We start from the raw sequence: 18,046 nt of genomic DNA on the forward strand, positions 1-18,046 counted from the left end.
CCCGCTCCTTCACCCTCCACGGTCAATTGGAACCCCCCCCCCCCCTCACACGAAAAAAATTTCTGGTTACGCCACTGTGGGGAGAGAGGTTTAACATTGCTCTAGACCCCTCCCCCTAACTTGTCAACGGAAACGGGGGACGGGAGGGCAGCTGCCGCCGGGCCGCAAACCTTAAGCAGCAAAATTACCGGCTGCATTTCCCTTTGGCCGTGAATACTGCTTTACTGTCATTACACTGTAGGATTCGTGGCGGTTCGAGGGCATGCGACAATAATAAACACACATACAGCCATCAGCAAGTCTTAGCTTGAGCAGATCTTTGGGAGCTGGGCAAGACTCTCACAAAAAAAAAAAGCTTTGCACCCCTCTTACAGGCATTGTCAACTCTGGGTCCCACCGCTGGCTGTACATTTCCGGTAAAAAAAATCACACAGGAACTCCTCTCGGATTTGTCTGAGTGTGCGTAAGCATTGTGACTCTTCCTCATCTACACGCAGTCCATGTCGTTATCAATGTTATGAGACTTGATGCGACAAGTATAAGCGACAGCGCTGCGGCGACACGAGCTGCTCTGGTCGGCGGCGCAAGCGAAGTACTGCAGCTGGCGGGGCCAGGCGCGCTGGTGACGTTCCGTTCGTTTTGAGCCGTTATCGCTTTTTAGCCCTCCTCATCCGCGACGAACCATTATCAACCGTTCTCCGGCGGCGGCTGCTTGTGGCACGGCCGCGCGAACCGTATCTTGAAAGCGAACTGCATTGTGGACAGAGTGTGCCCACTGCTGAAAACTTCACGCGCTGTGTTCTCACCGTTTACTTCGCTTTGAAAACAGACGCGCGTACACCTATCTTGAAAGTGATCTGCGAAAAGCGCATAGTGCGGCATAAGCTGAAAGCTTCGTGAGCGCAGTGTTCTCGCCGCTTCGGGCGCGTTGAAGCGAGAGCTAGCACGAAGGTGAATTCCCTCACTGCTGCGGGTTCTATTTTGAAAGATATCGTGCGGTACGGACTGACGGACGGATGGTTTTTCTTGTTGGGGAAGTATAGAAATGCTTACGTTATAAAAAAAAATCGCAGGGTTCGCGAATTTCGCGATAAGAACCAACACCAACCTACTCCCCCGCCCCCCGCTAAGCGATGCCGTCTTGATCGCCCCCTCCCAACCCCGGGAAAAGGGACACTACCTTTCTATCTCAGTTGAAGAAAGGATGATGAAACGTTAACAACGACAATAACGGCATTTTCTAACGAGTTGTCTTGTGGCCTCTGAGATTTGCGCGCGAAGCTGGCTCGCGCGAACCTGAGAGGCCATAATTGGCCTCTTAATAGCATAAAAAGACAAAGATAATGCCAAACGACACAACTAAAAATTGAAACAAAGAACTGATCTTAGCTATACTGTTTGGGGGAAAGAAATAAAAAATTAGACAGCCGCAACACACGCCACTAAAGCCACCACCGCCGGCATAACGCGGAACCAACAGTTGGCAACATTCATTCGCGCGTCATTGCTTCGTCCGCTTCGTCTCCGCAACGAGAGCCGCCATCTTCTCGCGCCTAACGTTTTGTATGGCTTTGTTCTCTGCAATCCGCGCACACAGCTCATCGGTGGCTGCATGTCTGCTCGGCGTCGCAATGGGGCCTGCGTCATTTTCTGGTGCTCGCGCAATCGGTGTGAAACATGTCGCATGTGAAATGTTTGATAGAAGTGTCTCACGTCCAAGTCAAGCCGCCGTACGGGTGTATGGCTGTGCGCCCCGTTCTCGGAAGCGTCGACGGGTTCCCGGCATGCGGATTTCAGGTACGTGCAAATGCGTTTCGCCCTCCTATTGAGCTCCGGAGCAAAGCGTGCAATATTGCATGTGAAAGATGCAGTGCCCGTCATCATGGTGTGAATTTCGAGCGGCAAACGAGAACTTTGGCACTTAGAGCTCACCGCGGCTGCCAAGTCAGCGTGGAAATTGTTTTACGTTACCGTAATATGTTGCTGTCAGTCTAATCTGCGGCTTTTGGACAGCTAGCCCATTGACTTTTGCTTGTGGCAGCGATAGGTATATAAATGGAAGCGGTAATAATTTTCGAGAGCAGAGAGTTGTTTCGCTCGATGTTTGGTCGTATTCATGGCGTTATGAAAGCTAGAAAACTAACTGGCTTTATCGTGCTTAGTTCCAACTCCAAGGGGCGTAACGTTGGCGCTGTATGTGCTTGTTTTCGGTGTCACAAGTACCACTTTCATGCTTTTGTTGCATGAGAGTGGTAGCTGCTGCATGCCGTCTGGGCAGAACACAATAAAAGCAATTTCCTCACTCATACGTATGCAATGTGACGTAGCAAAATTTCCAGCGTTTTATTCGGAGCGTAAATATCCAGTATAGTTTAGTAAGAAACTCAAATTCTGTCTTAGCTTAGTAGGCGTGAAACAAGTGAAACTCTCATTCCTTTTTGAATTGTTCGCCCAAACCGCACCGCCCGCAGATGCGTCATCGGGTAATTGACAGTAGCTTCGCTACGTGAGTTGTTTTATGCGCCAATATTGCCCGGTTAAGTATCCTGTTAATTTATGCCGACGCTCGTTCATCTTGATTTTAAGCGGTTACTATCCCCGAGTACCGGACGATGCCAAACTTGTGAGGTGTAGCAAACGCGGGAAATTCAAAGTGGCGTGGCTGCAAGGTCCTGTTTTTACATTTCCTGCATTCAAAGCCAACAGACACAGTATCACTGATTTATTTTCCATTTCTGATGTACTTGATAAATCTAATGTGACAACTGCATTTGCTCTTTAATGTTCTCCATTTACTGTGTATTCAGCTTGACTGCCGCCCTCTCTTCAGAGGATGCCGCTGTGATAGCTCTTTCGTATAGCACATGCCTCTAGGCCCTTCTGTTTCAAGGGCTCTGGCGAGGCAGCAGTGCTCCAAGTAATTTTACCATCCTATATATCTTGTATTTTGCATCATTCTTCCACGATGGATTTTAATCTTAATAGTATTCGTCATTAGTCATCGCCATAATTTTATAGCACGTAGATTTTACGCACTTTACAGCGACAATTTTTAGGCCAGTTTACAGCCAAGTCACATCTTCCATAATACATCAGCATTACCACTTGTCATGGCGCTCTTTGGCCAAACCTGGCCCTTGCGCCATAAAACACCACACATCATCATCATCAGCTTGGCTGCCAGAAAATGCTTGAATTTCTTTTAGTATCCAAGTGACGAAATATTTCACTGACGGCCGTGTGTGAAACACGCAAGATGACAAAACTGATAGCAAAATGATGAGATATTTCTTTTATAGCGTTTGGACTCGACTTTGGTGAGGATGTCGATCGACCTTGGGCCTGGTGACAGCACACCCGACATCGCCAAAGTGCAGCCTATCAGTTGAGTGCCCCCGAATGGACCATCAATATCGGAAAATTAAGCAGAGCCAGGTAGGGGCAATTTTTACTTTGGAACAGAATACTGACAGCTGCCTCTTTTTTTAAGAACTAAATAACATATTTACAAACCAATCCTTTCTCTTTGTGTAGCCTACATAGAATTGTTTTTTGCTTATTATACAGACCTTCAGAAAGCAGTTCTTCTGAACCCTTTTTGCATGCACAAATAAATAAAGAGGAGTGCACTTTCTGAAGAAATTGATGCACTGAAATGTGCGTTCAACACACAGTGAGATGTAAAATAACCAACAACTTTAAAGCGGTAAAAAAAAGTTTGAAACCTGTTCTAACATCATAACCCGCCTTGGCATATGGATCCAAATATAACAGCAACAGAGGTGCATGCAGAGAAGTGTTTGTAAATGTTTGCAAGATATGTACATTGTCTAAGAAATTGTTTTTATTTACTTGGAGCTTCTTGGTGCCATGGCAGTGCAGTAAAAGCTCAAAATGATGCCCCTGCTCCTAATAAAGCACCTTTAGATTTTAAAATTGAATTATGGGCTTTTACATTCCAAACCTAAAGTTTTGGGAACCTGGCTTCTTTAATGTACACCTGAATCTAAGTGCATAAGCGGTATTGCATTTTACCCTCATTGGAGGGCAGCTGCCATGGCCTAGATTGAAGCTGGGACCAGCATGACTGAGCAGCATGGCATCATAGTAAGTGGGATATAACACCAGGTCAAAATGAGAAATACTGCTTAGAACTACCAACTTCTTGGCTCACAAGCACTTTGCACTAAGTTAAAGGAGTATGGAGTACTGACAGCGACCGTTTATGTACCAATTTCTTTTTAGGCTGACTCCATTATTAGGGTGCGAAGCTTCAATTTGTCAAAACCAGCCTAAATTACAGAACCAGCTCAAAACACGCACCATGTATAGCTGGATTTGGACATGCAAATGGAGTCAATTCATGTCGCCGAAAATGGAAGTGGCAGTCACACTATTTCATGCATTTTGCCTAAAACATAGTCAATAATAATTAATCAATTTCTAAAATATTCTTTTCAAAAAGTTTTTTTCAAGCATGAAAGGAGGAGCCAAATGGTGTTCAGGTGCACGAGCGGTTAGTTGCACGGCACTTCTTGCATGTGTTCACTGACTTCTTTCAGGCTTGAAAAAAAAAATTTGTTGCACCTACTGAGCAGTAGAAAGCTGGATTGGGAATTTTGCAGGATGCTCTACAATTTTCGCACTGACACTTTTGCTTTGAATAAAATATTTGAGCAGTTAAATAATTGTTAATAACTAATTACCTAATTAGGGAAAATGCAAGAATTGGTTTCACTTCCTCAAAACGATGGCAAACGACATTACCTTGGTGCTGTCCAGCTACGTGGCACTTGTACATATTTAAAGCTTGCACATGTCATACAGACCACCTGGTAATTCCAAGGCATATATAGAAGTGGCTAAGTTGTGTGAGCCAGCCATGTGTAGCGAATCATGAGAAACAGCCATGTTTCTATGACTTAGGGGCATGATAAGATTTACATGCTCGACAGCTTGTATGAGTGTGCTCTAGGCCTGTTCGTAGTTTAGCTGCTACATAAACAATATTTCTCCACGTGTAAGCTCATATGCATCTTTCAAGTATATTGCCTCGTGTGTCCAAAATAAACCATCTTCGCGCTTCCTTCATTTTGTCTTCATCTGTTGCTGTGCTAAATTTTTAACATGCAACTGCACAAATTTTCATCTAGTTTTCATAGTTCCTCGTTGTTTGGTGGCTTTATTTCTGAACAAGTTGTTTTCGTTAAACCCTGTTGCACACAGCAGTACACAGCATTTCTGCCTTGTGTGGGAATTTTTTTTTTTCAGATTGACAGTAATACACCTTGCCTGGGCAATGTAAGGCATTCTACATAACACGGCCCTGCAATAATGTTTTATATTGCATTCCAGCATCATGCAAAACTGTTTACTTACCAGATTAGAATATGTATAAGTGTTGGAAGTAGCAGAACTGGAAGAAGCCAGCAGATAATGAGGCCAAGGAAAGCATACAGGAACATGTTTTAAGTTTTTTATATGAAGTGTAGAAATGATAAATTCTAGGTAAGTGAATGTGGATTAAAAGATATCCACCTGTGGGTGGGGAACGGACCCATAACGTTCACATTACGCATGTGATATACTAACCACTGTGGTACTACGGCCGTGTTCGAGCGTCGACAATCTGAGGGGCCATTGTGGATGGTTGAATGCTGCATCGGTGGCGCAGTGGTTAGTGCATCGCATGCCTAATGCAAAGGCTGTAGGTTCGTTCTCCCCCCATGCCTGGTTGTGTTTTTTTGACGATTTTCATTTCCCTTTATCATTTCTACATTTAAATAGAAAATTACAAATAAGTTTCCATGTGCCTTCCCTGGCATCTTCCAGCTGTGATTCAGAAAAATTTTGACCCTCAGTATCCTTTCTTCTCGTTTGGAAGAACAGGAGCTTCATTTTAAAACTAATGAATTCACCTTGTTCAGCATCTCAATGTGGTCTCAAATCTTATCACAGCATGTGTAATACTAAGTGAAGTTTTTGTTAAGATGATTATATAGCATGGGACCTAATTAGTAGCCTTTGTGTACAGATATATGACTAGTCTAATAAATAGGAGGATTTTAAGAAGCACTTCTAACATGGTGTGAGCATGTGTTTAAAAAAACTAATCTAGCATGATTTCAGGCATAACTGTTGCCCCTGAAAAATATTTGGATCATCTGCATTGGCATTGTTTTTAGAGAGCACCAATACTGCTTTGATAGAAGTAGCCTCGTGGAACATGAAGCATAGCTTCTTGCTGAGTCAAGGAAATATTATCTGCATATCTGAGGTGCATGTGTCATATGCTCGAATGCTGCTTAAAGGCTGCTAATAAGAAAATTACTTGACTTGCCTTCCAGAGATTGCTTCAGTAGTCTATGCTACTCGATCATAAACAATTTACCATAGTGAACATTCATCACAGTTGGCTTTGCAATGTTTATGCAAAATACCACAATTGCCTTCTAGACATGTGACTTCACTAAAACTTGGAATTAATGACCAGTAAGATTTATGGGACAGCAAAACTTAGTTTATTACTCCTGTTTCTGCCATAGTTTCTTACAGTAATTACTAGAGGGAACTCTGGTGCTGGAGTCGTACCACCATGGGAATGATGGGAAGCACATGGATTTGTCTGATATTCGTGCTTGTGAATTCAGACGTTCTTGTGGCTTCGTATATTATACGCTATATAAATCTTATTGTTGTAAATTTCAGCGCAGTCTATACTCTTCGAAGTGCAGAAGACGGCGCCAACACGCGCAATTGCTATTAATTGCAACGATTGAGCTTGTCCAGGTGGCCAAATCGAAAGGCGCCAAGCGTCTCAAGGCACTGGTATGCCCGCGATAAATTCATCAGGGCGTTGCACTCGCTTGTCGTTACATGCCTCCGTGGCCTAATGGTTTCAATATCAGACTTCTGTTCTAGAGTTCCTGTGTTTGAATCCTGTCGTCGGACGATTTTAATGTTTATTTATTTATTACACAGTATATTGTTGAAAATGACTAGTTTACAAAGTCACAAAGCCGTTTGAAGCCAAACAGACGAAGTTTAGGCAAATCCATGTACTTCCCATAATTACCATGCTGGTACAGCCGTTCTTGTTTGATCTCCTATGGACACTAACGTCAGAGTTCCCTCTAGTAATTATTGTATGAAACTCTTATTTCTGCACCTTGCTCGTGCAGAAGCGGCACCACACCTGCTGCGTAAACATGCACTACCTTTCGGCCAAGTGCAGGGAATGCTGTGAACTCGCCCTGTACAAAGCCTGCACTAAGTAAAACAAATCACAACATGCAGTTGCTGCCACGTTGAACTGGTGGAATGAGTAGTGAAATGCAGCACCTCCTGAACTAGTTCAGAAAGTGCAGGTTATTCAAGTGGAGATTATATAGTAACAGAAGCTGGGTGATTCTGCATTACATTCACGAAATATACTTCATGATACTTTTCCATTTATTTCCTCAGTTATTAAGAATCCCTTTTGCATTGTTGGACAAAACTACAGAATGCCAACATATTTTCTAGCATTCACTGGTAGCAAACATGTCAAAACTTGTTCTAGTTTCTGGATTGCCTCTTTACCGTTAACCCCCAAGTTAATTCCGGAGAAATGTACCAAATTTTTTACGTACTTAATTTTTCGGTGTCATTCTCATTCTAAAAATATAGTACTTCATTGGTCTCTGGTTAGAAATAACACAAAAATAGGAGCTGCTCTTCCGGGCAGCTTTCCCTCAATGCCGACTGTAACTCATCTTTGACAATAAGAGCAGTGTAACATCGGGCAGAAAGAGTGCGACTCGTCATTGGCGATATTGGTACTGCCTCCAGTCACTAGTACAGCTTGGGATCAATGGTTAAAGGTTGCGACTTTGTTGCTGCCCAATTTTAATTCTGCAGCTGTTACACTTGGGTGTAGCGTGTGTATGTACGTGTGCATGCATTAAAATGACTGCTCGCTAGAGCAAAGCAACTGTAGTGCAGAGAGGCATTAGTCATCTTTATATATTTGCTTTGTAAAGATGCACTAAGTTTATCTTTTGCAGTATAGACTTGGCGCTCATTGGCCAAAGATGCCCTTGTGCTACTAAAACCTATCAATTAATTCGCTTTCGGTCTGTGAGTTTTAATTTGTTTTTCTTGAACTGTGCAATTCCCACTCACAGGACTGCATGTTATCTGAGGTGTTCCTTTTTCAATCAAGAATGTTGAGGTTGTGTTTGTGAAACTCGATTTCTTGCCTCAAACGAGCTTGTGCAAACTGACCAAGCTGATAATTCTACCTGCTTATATATTAAGTATGTTGCGGTTTTGAACCCTCATAATGAATGACACATAGTATAAAAATTTTATCTAATAAAACAATTTAATGAAATTTTTCATGTTTTTCGTCTTCATGTTCACTTCTCTACCTAGTGTCCTGGCTGCATGGCTCACATTTTTTTGCATATTAAATATCGTATAAACTTAACCATGCTTTTTTACCACAATGCAGGGGGAAAAGGTTCCGGTAACACCATGCATTCAGTATGGTGGCCCAGATGTGTATGCAAGCAACCGCCTTCATGTGGACCAAGAACTACTCTGCAGTGTCTCGCAGACTTCCATGCGAAGCCCTCAACATTCTCGTCTCAGTGGAATGGCTGCTCATCTATCTGCGTGTCCATCACCAAGACGGCCAGTTGTAAAGCTCCTGTACCCGTTTAAGAAAGTTTAATGATTTTTTTATTTAGTTTTCACGCTTGGCCGTAGAATGTTAACATTTTTGATATTTCTAACATTTTTACCTGGCACAAAGTGGTGCAATAACTTTAAACCAGTGTAATGTATTTAAGTGATGCTCACTCTAATGCCTATCTGGTTTTGTTTGTGTTTAAGAAATTTGAATGTCTGATAAGGTAACGGCATTGTAATTTGTCATCGTGGCTCGTTTCAATGAGCTGCTAGGAAATAAGACGCACAACTTATCACACGCCAGTTGTAGCATTTTTGTTTTCATGACTAAAGTATGCACGTTTCAAAAGATGGAAAGTGGGGAAAAAAGCCTCAAGGACATAATCATCCTAGGATTGTCATGTCCTTACAACTCTGCAATGACTAATGCCTCATACATCTTGGGAGCACACTGGTCGCAATGCCTACAGGTATACTTGATAAGAGAATAGCTTGCACTCAGATTTGAGATTTGCCACGCAGTTGATGGCTGATTGCTTTTGTTTGTCGTCTTCATGTGACTACTATGTATTCAATATTCATTTAGATGTGCTGCGGTTTTTTGCAGTCACCTCTATACATATATATATATATATAATGCGTGTTTTCTTCGTTTCAATACAAATTTAGTTGAGAGTTAGCGCTCATCCTGTCTGCTTCTAGTCTGTGTCACTTCGCGCTACAATCCAAGATCATGTTGTTGTACCAACTCGCCCAACTTTCTATCCTTGTGTTAAAGACGCACTCAGACTTGTTCTTACTTATGTGACCGGTTATTTTTGTGATTTATAATAAGATGCAGTGCTTTTCGAATGAAAACGTGATAGTTCGTAGTCAGGTTACTTAAACTGTTCTGCTTAAAATTTAATTGAGCAAGCCTGTGCCATTATTTGGTGCTTATGTCTTTGTATGGTTTTACTCCTTATTTTGCTTTTTACATTTAAAATGTGCAAACATTATTATGTAACCATTTCTCTTTAATGAAATAAATACTTTTCTTCTGACATTTCGTCACAAATTTTACAATGATTTTGTTGAATTAGGTAACCTTAGACTAGCTGATTGTTATTCTGGTAGCTCAACTTACAATGCCTGTGGAATATTCAATGCAAGCACATGGTGAAAAAAAAACTAAATTATTGGGTATAAGCAGGTCACTGGCAGTAAATGGAGCATACATATATTTCAGGAAATAGTGCATGCTTATATATTGAACAGCATGCACAGCTGCACATGCTGTTTTGTTCGTAAATGCTCAAACATTATTCGGCGTGGAAGCACTTAGTTCTTTGGCTTTCAGTGCTGCCTTTAAGTCATGTGTGAAAGTACTAGTAGAAGCATCCCGTGGAGATAAATGACAACTTTAATGTATAGAGGTATAAAATGTGTGCTTAAAACGGCAAAAAACTGCTTGACAGGCAAACGTATGCTTCTGTAGTACTGCACTTGTTACCGTCGCCAATCCATGCATTGCTTGCGCTCAATTGCATTCAATATGAGCTACAACAATGAGCTGTGGTGTCTTTCCCTCCTGTTCGAGCTGGTGTTGCGAAAATTTTGGACCAAGAAAAGTGGAGGTTTTTAATTATTTCTGAAATGCATGTAACCATGCCTTTGGCTGTGTGCTGTTTCCACGGGGTTATAAGTACTGGTGCACCAAGGTGAGGGAGATCCTGTGTCCTTAGTGCAGCGCGCATTGTTATTGCGCTCTGCATCCTGCTGGCAGTGTACTATCACTGCAGAGGAAGATTACGAAAAACATGGCCTGTGTGCCTTGCTGCAATGGCGAAACCTTAAATTGTTTGCCTGAAAGGGTCGCACGTTATGCTACCACATGACGGACCAGAAGCGCAATATGAGGACGCCCCACAGATTCTGGCTCATACTGAACAAGGTAGTACCATAGCTAAGGCTAGGCAGCATTCACAACAGCTAGTCTGCCCATTAACTACGTGGCTGTAGTGAACGCTAAAATACTTGCAGGGATAACACCCTTTTGGAAGGGTATTGTCCATGCTACACCCATATTGAAAGGGTGGTGTCTATGTTACACCCCATATAGAAAGGGTGTTTGTTTTACACCCATAGTCGAGGTGACGTCATATTAACACCCCTTCTTTTGTGGGGTGTTAATTTGCATCCCGTTGCTTGGGGTGTAGCAATACACCCAAAAAGGGTGTCACCCATGGGACAAGTCATTTACACCCTTAAGGGTGTTAAAATTTTTAGAGTGTAGGAATATATGCGCTGCCCACCCCTAGGAATATATGTGTGGGGTTGCCAACTTTCGGCGGGGGGGGGGGGTGCGTGGACGAAATTATGACGGGGCCTGTAGGAATTTTTCACCCTTGTCAGCGGCCAGTCTGTATGTGAAAGACAGTTGCACAATTCTCGGTTCTACAGTGGCACCATTTACATTCGGAAACGTTCAGTCCTTGCCTAGCTAACTTGATTACCTATGGAGTCTAAAGCACTGTGAACGGTTGGGGTCTGCAATAGAACTAGAACGACGACAAAAATTCAACAGCCTTTACGTTAACGACAGCCCTTCAAAAGACAAAAAAGTACCGAGGAAACGAGCGGTCAGACATTCTAAGCCAATAAGGTTTACTGACTACTATGCAGTAGAAAAAAAAGTGTGAGACGGTTGGCTACCCTACCTTTATTACGTGTCTATAAATAAGTTGCACATATCACACCATTGTTAAAATTCCTTAAAGGCTAATATTGTGAGACCAAACAAAGAAGAATGTTGGTGATGGGCACTCCACACACAGAACCACGGACAGACTGAGCGAGTCGCACGTGCCTTGCGTACACTCTCACCTGGAGCTGTGGTGTCGGTCTATGACGTCACCGCGCGGTGCGTGCCACGTCTGGCGCTGCTGCCCGGAGAGCTGCGGGGGGGGGGGGGATGGTGTAAGAGGGCCATCAGCAGCTGCGTGAATTCGCTTGCATGCACTCTTTCAGAAAATGGCCGCACTTCCCTGTTTGTTTCACAAGTATGACGTCAATGTGACCAGAAGTCAACTGAGATGAAGATCGGCGAAAAACAAGCGCATACACAAGACACTATAGTAGTACGAAGGACGATGCCAAGATTACAGTACCGTCCTGTGCACTCTTTTTTTTTCTTTTGCATGCGTTTCTTTCGCCGGTTTGAATCGTAGTCGTCCATGTATTAACTCTCCCGGCTCTTAGTCGTGATGCACCTAGAAGACTAGAACAAACTAGAACAAACACCTAGAACAAACTAGGAGCGCAGCGAAAGGCAATTAGATTCATCTTTAACAAATACAAGAATAGCGGTTCACCTACCCAACTGCTATAACAAGCCTGTATTCCTACTCTGCGAAAACGCGCCAAACTAGCAAGACTAAAATTATTGTTCTAGTTAATACACAATGCATTACGAATAAATACTTCGTTGTATATATCCCTAGCTGACACCAGACCTTCCCGCCATAAGCATTCACTAACACTTAAAGAATATGCATTTCGCACTGACTGTCTTAGATATTCGTTCTTTCTTCTTGCAAAAAGAGAATGGAATAACCTGGACCCCTGCATAACGACTAACACATCGTTGCCGAAGTTTGTATCCCTTGTAGAAGAACTGCTGCGCAATAATTAGATTATATTAACCGAAAATAACACACCACTCACGTCGTTATATAAAATAATATCTGTATGAGCATTGTACCTGCCTATGCAATTTCACTCCTTTTTTGTCAAATGCAATGGACCATTCATCTTTTATTTCCTACCATATGTGTATATCTGCTTCGTGTCAATTGCAAATATCATTGTTGAAATTATGTAAACGCGTTTTATCACTATTTCTGAGTAAATAATGTATGCCCAACTTGTAATAATCCCACTGGGATTGACAGTATCTGAAATAAATAAGTAGCGCGAATAAGGTCGTCAGGCATATACCGAGAAAAAGTCAGCAGTGCCCTGCTAAATTCGGGACGGTTCGCAAAACAGTAATTTACTAAATAAATAGAGGAGTTTTTAAAAACAGCACTTTGGTGCAGAGATGACGTCGTAAAGGTGAAGCCGGCCACGGTCGTCTTGCGAGAACAATCGAATAACGTTAGCATGTGGTGGAGAAGAACAGTCCTTTTTCCCACTTCCAGTCATGCAGCCAATTTTGCCGCAGAGACGCTTCTTTTGATGTCTCTTCTTGCCACAAATTTCATGACGAAACTTTAACGCCTTGGTAACTTTGTGGTAGATCATGATGTCCACACTCAGACAATGACAATAGTTTTGCCGGAAAGAGCAAGCTTTTATTTTCTAATATTGACAGAGAAAGATTAGCTTAATCTCAGTTCAGTTCGACACGTCTTTACGGGCCAAAATAGGTGCCAGCACTGGCTTCCCCCCTGCTGCCATTCCGGAAACATAAACTCGGCATCGCTCCTTCCACCGGAGCCTCTGGGTAGGTCGCGCCCAACTTTCCGACGGAAGTTGCTGTTCAATGGGCGGTTCGGCAACAGCAGTGAGCCCCAAAAAACGTTTGGCCACGTGCGTTGTCAGTATACGAAGCTCGAAATAAAAGTGGGTCTTTCAGTTGTTGAGATGTACGGAAAGTGTCTTTTTACATTTTCAGGAAAAAAAAACTCGAATAATAGCACAACGCTACTATGACTTGTCGCATAACTTGCGGCAAATTTTATAGAACCGTGACTGCGTCAAGAGGTAAAGTTCTGAGTTTCTTTATAGTTTCTGTTGTAACACAGTGCTAGAACAATATAGTCGTTGTCCTTTTTTGCCCGCTGAACTTAGCGGTCTATGCCAGGGGTGGGAAGGATTCACACTCGATGTTTGCAAATAGCGAAATTTTAATCATGGGGTTTTACGTGCCAAAACTACTTTCTGATTGTGAGGCACGCCGTAGTGCGGGACTCCGGAAATTTCGACCACCTGGGGTTCTTCAACGTGCACCCAAATCTAAGTACACGAGTGTTTTCGCATCTCGCCCCCATCTAAATGCAGCCGCTGTGACCGGGATTCGATCCCGCGACCTTGCGCTCAGCAGCCTAACACCATAGCCACTGAAAAATAGCGAAATTGTCTGCAAGATATGTACGGGCGAGGTGAGGGCATTACATGCCCGTTTTACGAACGATGGATCGAATGTACTACCTGCCGTAGAAAGAAAAGCGAGGAAGTTGATTTGGTTGAAACCGCGTGGTATTGTTTGTGCAAAGCGCTGCTTCTATCATGTCCCAGATTGTTCGCTGTAGCTTTTCGACTAACTGTATTGCACACACGCACCCCTTGAGCAGGCGGCTATCCGCAATCAGCTCTGCAGCGTTCCGTGCCAACCGCAGTGCCGAAACACACAGTAGAGAGCAGTAAGCACATTTTTCAACAGCACGAGCGCAGTCACGTGGTTTTATTTCATATTTTGCGGGCCTTCTTTAAACACCAAAAAAAAATCCTTACGCAGCATGTACGTTGCGAAAAATATTGGATATGTCGTTTCTGAACCCCTTCTACAACACAACGAAACGCAGTGCCCTAAAGTCAACATAAAGGTTTTGCATAACACACCTTATTTAACTAATTAGGCGGAATATAAAAAAAATACTCTAAAGAGCGCCATATGACGGTAAACGATATGCCGTTGGTTTCATTGAGCTGCGGCTACCCACTTTTTTTAAATCCTTGGCACAAGTTGCATAAAGCTATCGGGTTTTACGTGCTAAAACCACTTCCTGATTAGGAGGCACGCCGTAGTGGGGAACTCCGGAAATTTTGACCAACTGGGGTTCTTTAACGTGCACCTAAATCTAAGTACACGGGTGTTTTCGCATCTCGCCCCCATCGAAATGCGGCCGCCATGGCCGGGATTCGATCCCGCGACCTCGTGCTCAGCAGCCCAACACCATAGCCACTGAGCAACCACGGCGGGTAGCACAAGATACATGAGACACGTTGTATATTGGGTGTTTCAGCGAACACTTCCAGCATTTCTTTTATAGATTGGCTGGCGCCGATAGCACCATTCTAGCCCATGAGCTGGTCTACTCGAAGAGCCGGACATTACTTGCCCATAAATTTAAATGCATAACCGACTAAACAATAAAAATTCATTAATTGAGTTTTTAACTAATCGCATAATGGCACCTTTTTCAATCTACAAATCCCCGCTGAGGAGTTGTCAACGCGGATCTACTTAGTACGAATTCATCGGATGACACCAGTTTCGAGATATCAAATACCAAACTTTGCATAGAAACGCATTGGCGTTCCAGTTACTTTGCACTTCAATCCATAAAGCGAGGCATTGTTAAGGAAGTAACTGGAACGCCGATTCATTTCTCTGCAATGTTCGGTATATAATATCTCGAAACTGGTGTCATCCTGACAACTCGTACCAAGTGGATCCGCAATGCGAACGCCCCGGCTAGAATTAGTAAATTACCATATGCGCCATTAGGTAATAAGGGAGAATATTATTAGCTAAATTTTGTTCATTACTTGATTATGCATTTCTATTTGTTGTGCAAGTAATGTCCGCCTCCGAGTATACCAGCTCATGGACTACAATTGTGCTCTCTGCCACATGCAACATTTCGAAATCTCTGAAAGTGTCTCGCCGAAACACCCTGCAGTTTGCCTGTCATGCCGGCCCAGTCGCCCAAGTGGCTTGTGGCCGTTCTATCGTCGTCATCCTAACTTCGTCATCGCCGTACCGTCGTTCTCCCGCCTTCTACGCCGTCCAAGAAGCCAAAGTTGTCCAATAGCTTGGGCCACTAAGCATGTACTGGCGGTCGCGATGCCGCCGTGGTCACTGCATCGTCATTGCAGCTTTGTCATCCGACACTCGTGATGCTGCCCTCGTCACGCCGTCGGCGCAACAGTGTCGTCGCCAGAGCATTGTGGCCATGCCGTCGCAGTCACACCTCCTTCGTCGTTCTGTTGAAACCTTTCCTTTTTTCGTCGCCATCGTAATTATTCTGCCGTCCCTCAATCATGAATATCACGCCGTTGTCATGTCATCGTCGTCATTGCGCAGTCGTCGACAGTCGCTATCATACACCCTATATTACGTCGTCATGGTTGTGCCATCGTCATTCCAGCTTCGTCTTCCTGTTGTAATCATTTAGCAATCGTTATCTCAATGTCATTATTGCCTCGTCGTCATAGCGCGTTTGTCGCTCTATCAACGTCATTCCTTCTTCGTCATTGAATCGTCCTCCTTGCGTCGGCGTCATGCCGCCATGCTCTTGGGCGACCCTGGCAAGCGAGGGCCACAGCAAAGTGCTACGATAACGTAACACGTCACATATAGTGGAAGCAACGGATGTCTCCGAAAATAGACAAACTTGACCTGAGGAATACGGCGTGTCGCCACATTCCTCAAATGCTAATCGCATTACCGTCCACACTCATCGAGAGATTAGTTTTAGCGCTACTTTTTTAACACTTGGGCTTCTCTTGCCCTATCCCGCATTCCGGTTTGATTCCCTGCCCCCCAATTGAGAAACAGCGAGCCACGCGTACGTAGAAAAGCTGCACAGAAAGCAGTAGCTGCCCTATGAAGACAAGCACCTTTGTCGAAACGTTCGCTCCAGCGTTCTTTCCACCAGCGCTTATGACACGAGGCAGTAACAAGAAAAAGATCCTGCTTATCCGTAGATCATGGCGACACCAGTTAGATGCTCGAAGCTCGGTTTGCTTATCTTTCACGACACCAACAGTGTGCTGGAATGTCTGCCGACGACGCTATGGTGACAATGGAAAGACAACGGCGACATACTCCCCGCTGAATGAGGAGATCATAATTATGATAGAATGACGAAAACTGACGTATTTGGAACGACGAAGGCGGTATGACGACGGCATGACCGTAATGGTATTACGGTGGCTGTGTGACGACGATGGCATCACCAGTGTCGGATTAAAAAGCAGGAATGACAAGGATAGGCATCACGACCAAGAGCACAGCGGCCCAAGTGATCAGGTAATTTGGGCCGCTGTGTTGGCATAATAGGCCGGATAGACTAGGAGACTAGGCAAAAGAGAATGACCAATATATATATATATATATATATATATATATATATATATATATATATATATATATATATATATATATATATATATATATATATATATCTGTCATATTTGGAGATAGATGGATAGACAACGTCAAAATTCCTCGAGTACGAAATAATTGCTAATCTGAATAAAAAAATAACAAAGGCAGAAACTAAACCATGTTTAACGGTAATACAGGCGCAGCAACAAGATGAAAAAAATGTACATAAATACAGCGAATAAACGCTTATTAACGCGAAAGCATTAAGAAGCTCGTGTAGGAGAAAATCCGGCGTTCGGCGTCTGACGTCGCATCGATAAGAGTATTTTCGGACCAGAAATATCCAGGCTGTTCATATGACGCAAGCAGTCCAATGAACCAATTGAATTTCTCAAGCTAAAATACGTTGAAAAATCGTAAGCTACGACCTACACACTACATATAGAAATCGTAGCTCTGACATTGTAATTTCAATATACGAGAAAACATAATCCTGCTAGGCGAAAACTCAAACAAGCCCCTTTTCCAGCGTTTCTACAAAGCACATATTGTATACAACATCCGCCATTTGCGCACGCCGGCGCGTAAATGTGTCAGAGTCCACGAAGCAGGGCGCCCGGGCCTCTTCCTTAAAAGAGTTCCAGATGGCGCTCGCCTCCGCCACATCGCATGCGACTGGCTTCAGATATTGTGGCGGATGGACGTGCTTTCTAGAGCTCCGTGGCGGCGATGAAATCAAGCTTTTGTGCATGCTTTGAGCTTGCTTCTGTTTTTGATTTGCAGATTTTTTAGCCTTTAAATATTCATTGGGTAGTTTCTTTTCTTTTTTTAGCCTCTCTTTTTTTTCGTGTGCGCGGGTGTGTTTCATGTACATTTGGTTTTGCAATATAGCCAGAGCGTCCTTTCGCGCCACGTGCTCCAACACGTGCAACCGGTTGGGACATTGAGTCTTTATTGCCTTTAAATACTAGCTTGGAATGGCAAGACTAATAGCTATTAGTGATCTTACTGTGTGCGTTGGTAGCAAAGTGAGCGCGCGGCCGCGCGGTTAAACATATGCGAGAACGTGTCATCCCTTAAGTCTCTGTGGCATTGAATGATTTTAAAACATTGGTGAGAGTTACATTGCGACATTTTAAGGATTTAATCCTGTGCATATCGGCTTTTGCCAGAAGGTACGTGCTCTGCAACATTGTAGTATTATAGTATTGGCACTAGAAAAAGCCGTGCAATACATGGCAAGAAAGCCGGGAAAGCGGGCGGTGTGCGTGGAGT

The 18,046-nt window shown here is 43.5% G+C and overlaps 2 long non-coding RNA genes across 2 annotated transcripts in view; one reads left to right on the top strand and one right to left on the bottom strand.

Annotated features, from left to right (window-relative positions):
* The first annotated feature begins 1,419 nt into the window (after window positions 1-1,419).
* On the top strand, window positions 1,420-9,260 carry LOC142568029 (uncharacterized). Its single transcript, XR_012825348.1, has 3 exons — window positions 1,420-1,797; window positions 3,300-3,435; window positions 8,495-9,260. It is a non-coding gene; the product is annotated as an uncharacterized LOC142568029 (long non-coding RNA).
* Window positions 9,261-11,546: 2,286 nt separating this feature from the next.
* Window positions 11,547-18,046, bottom strand: part of LOC142568034 (uncharacterized) — a 68,054-nt gene continuing 61,554 nt past the window's right edge. Inside the window, exon 3 of the long non-coding RNA XR_012825351.1 lies at window positions 11,547-11,609. This is a non-coding gene — a long non-coding RNA (uncharacterized LOC142568034). The remainder of the gene's footprint in view (window positions 11,610-18,046) is intronic.

This window comes from Dermacentor variabilis, unplaced genomic scaffold (assembly GCF_050947875.1).
Source record: "Dermacentor variabilis isolate Ectoservices unplaced genomic scaffold, ASM5094787v1 scaffold_16, whole genome shotgun sequence".
In the NCBI taxonomy this organism is placed as follows: domain Eukaryota; kingdom Metazoa; phylum Arthropoda; class Arachnida; order Ixodida; family Ixodidae; genus Dermacentor; species Dermacentor variabilis.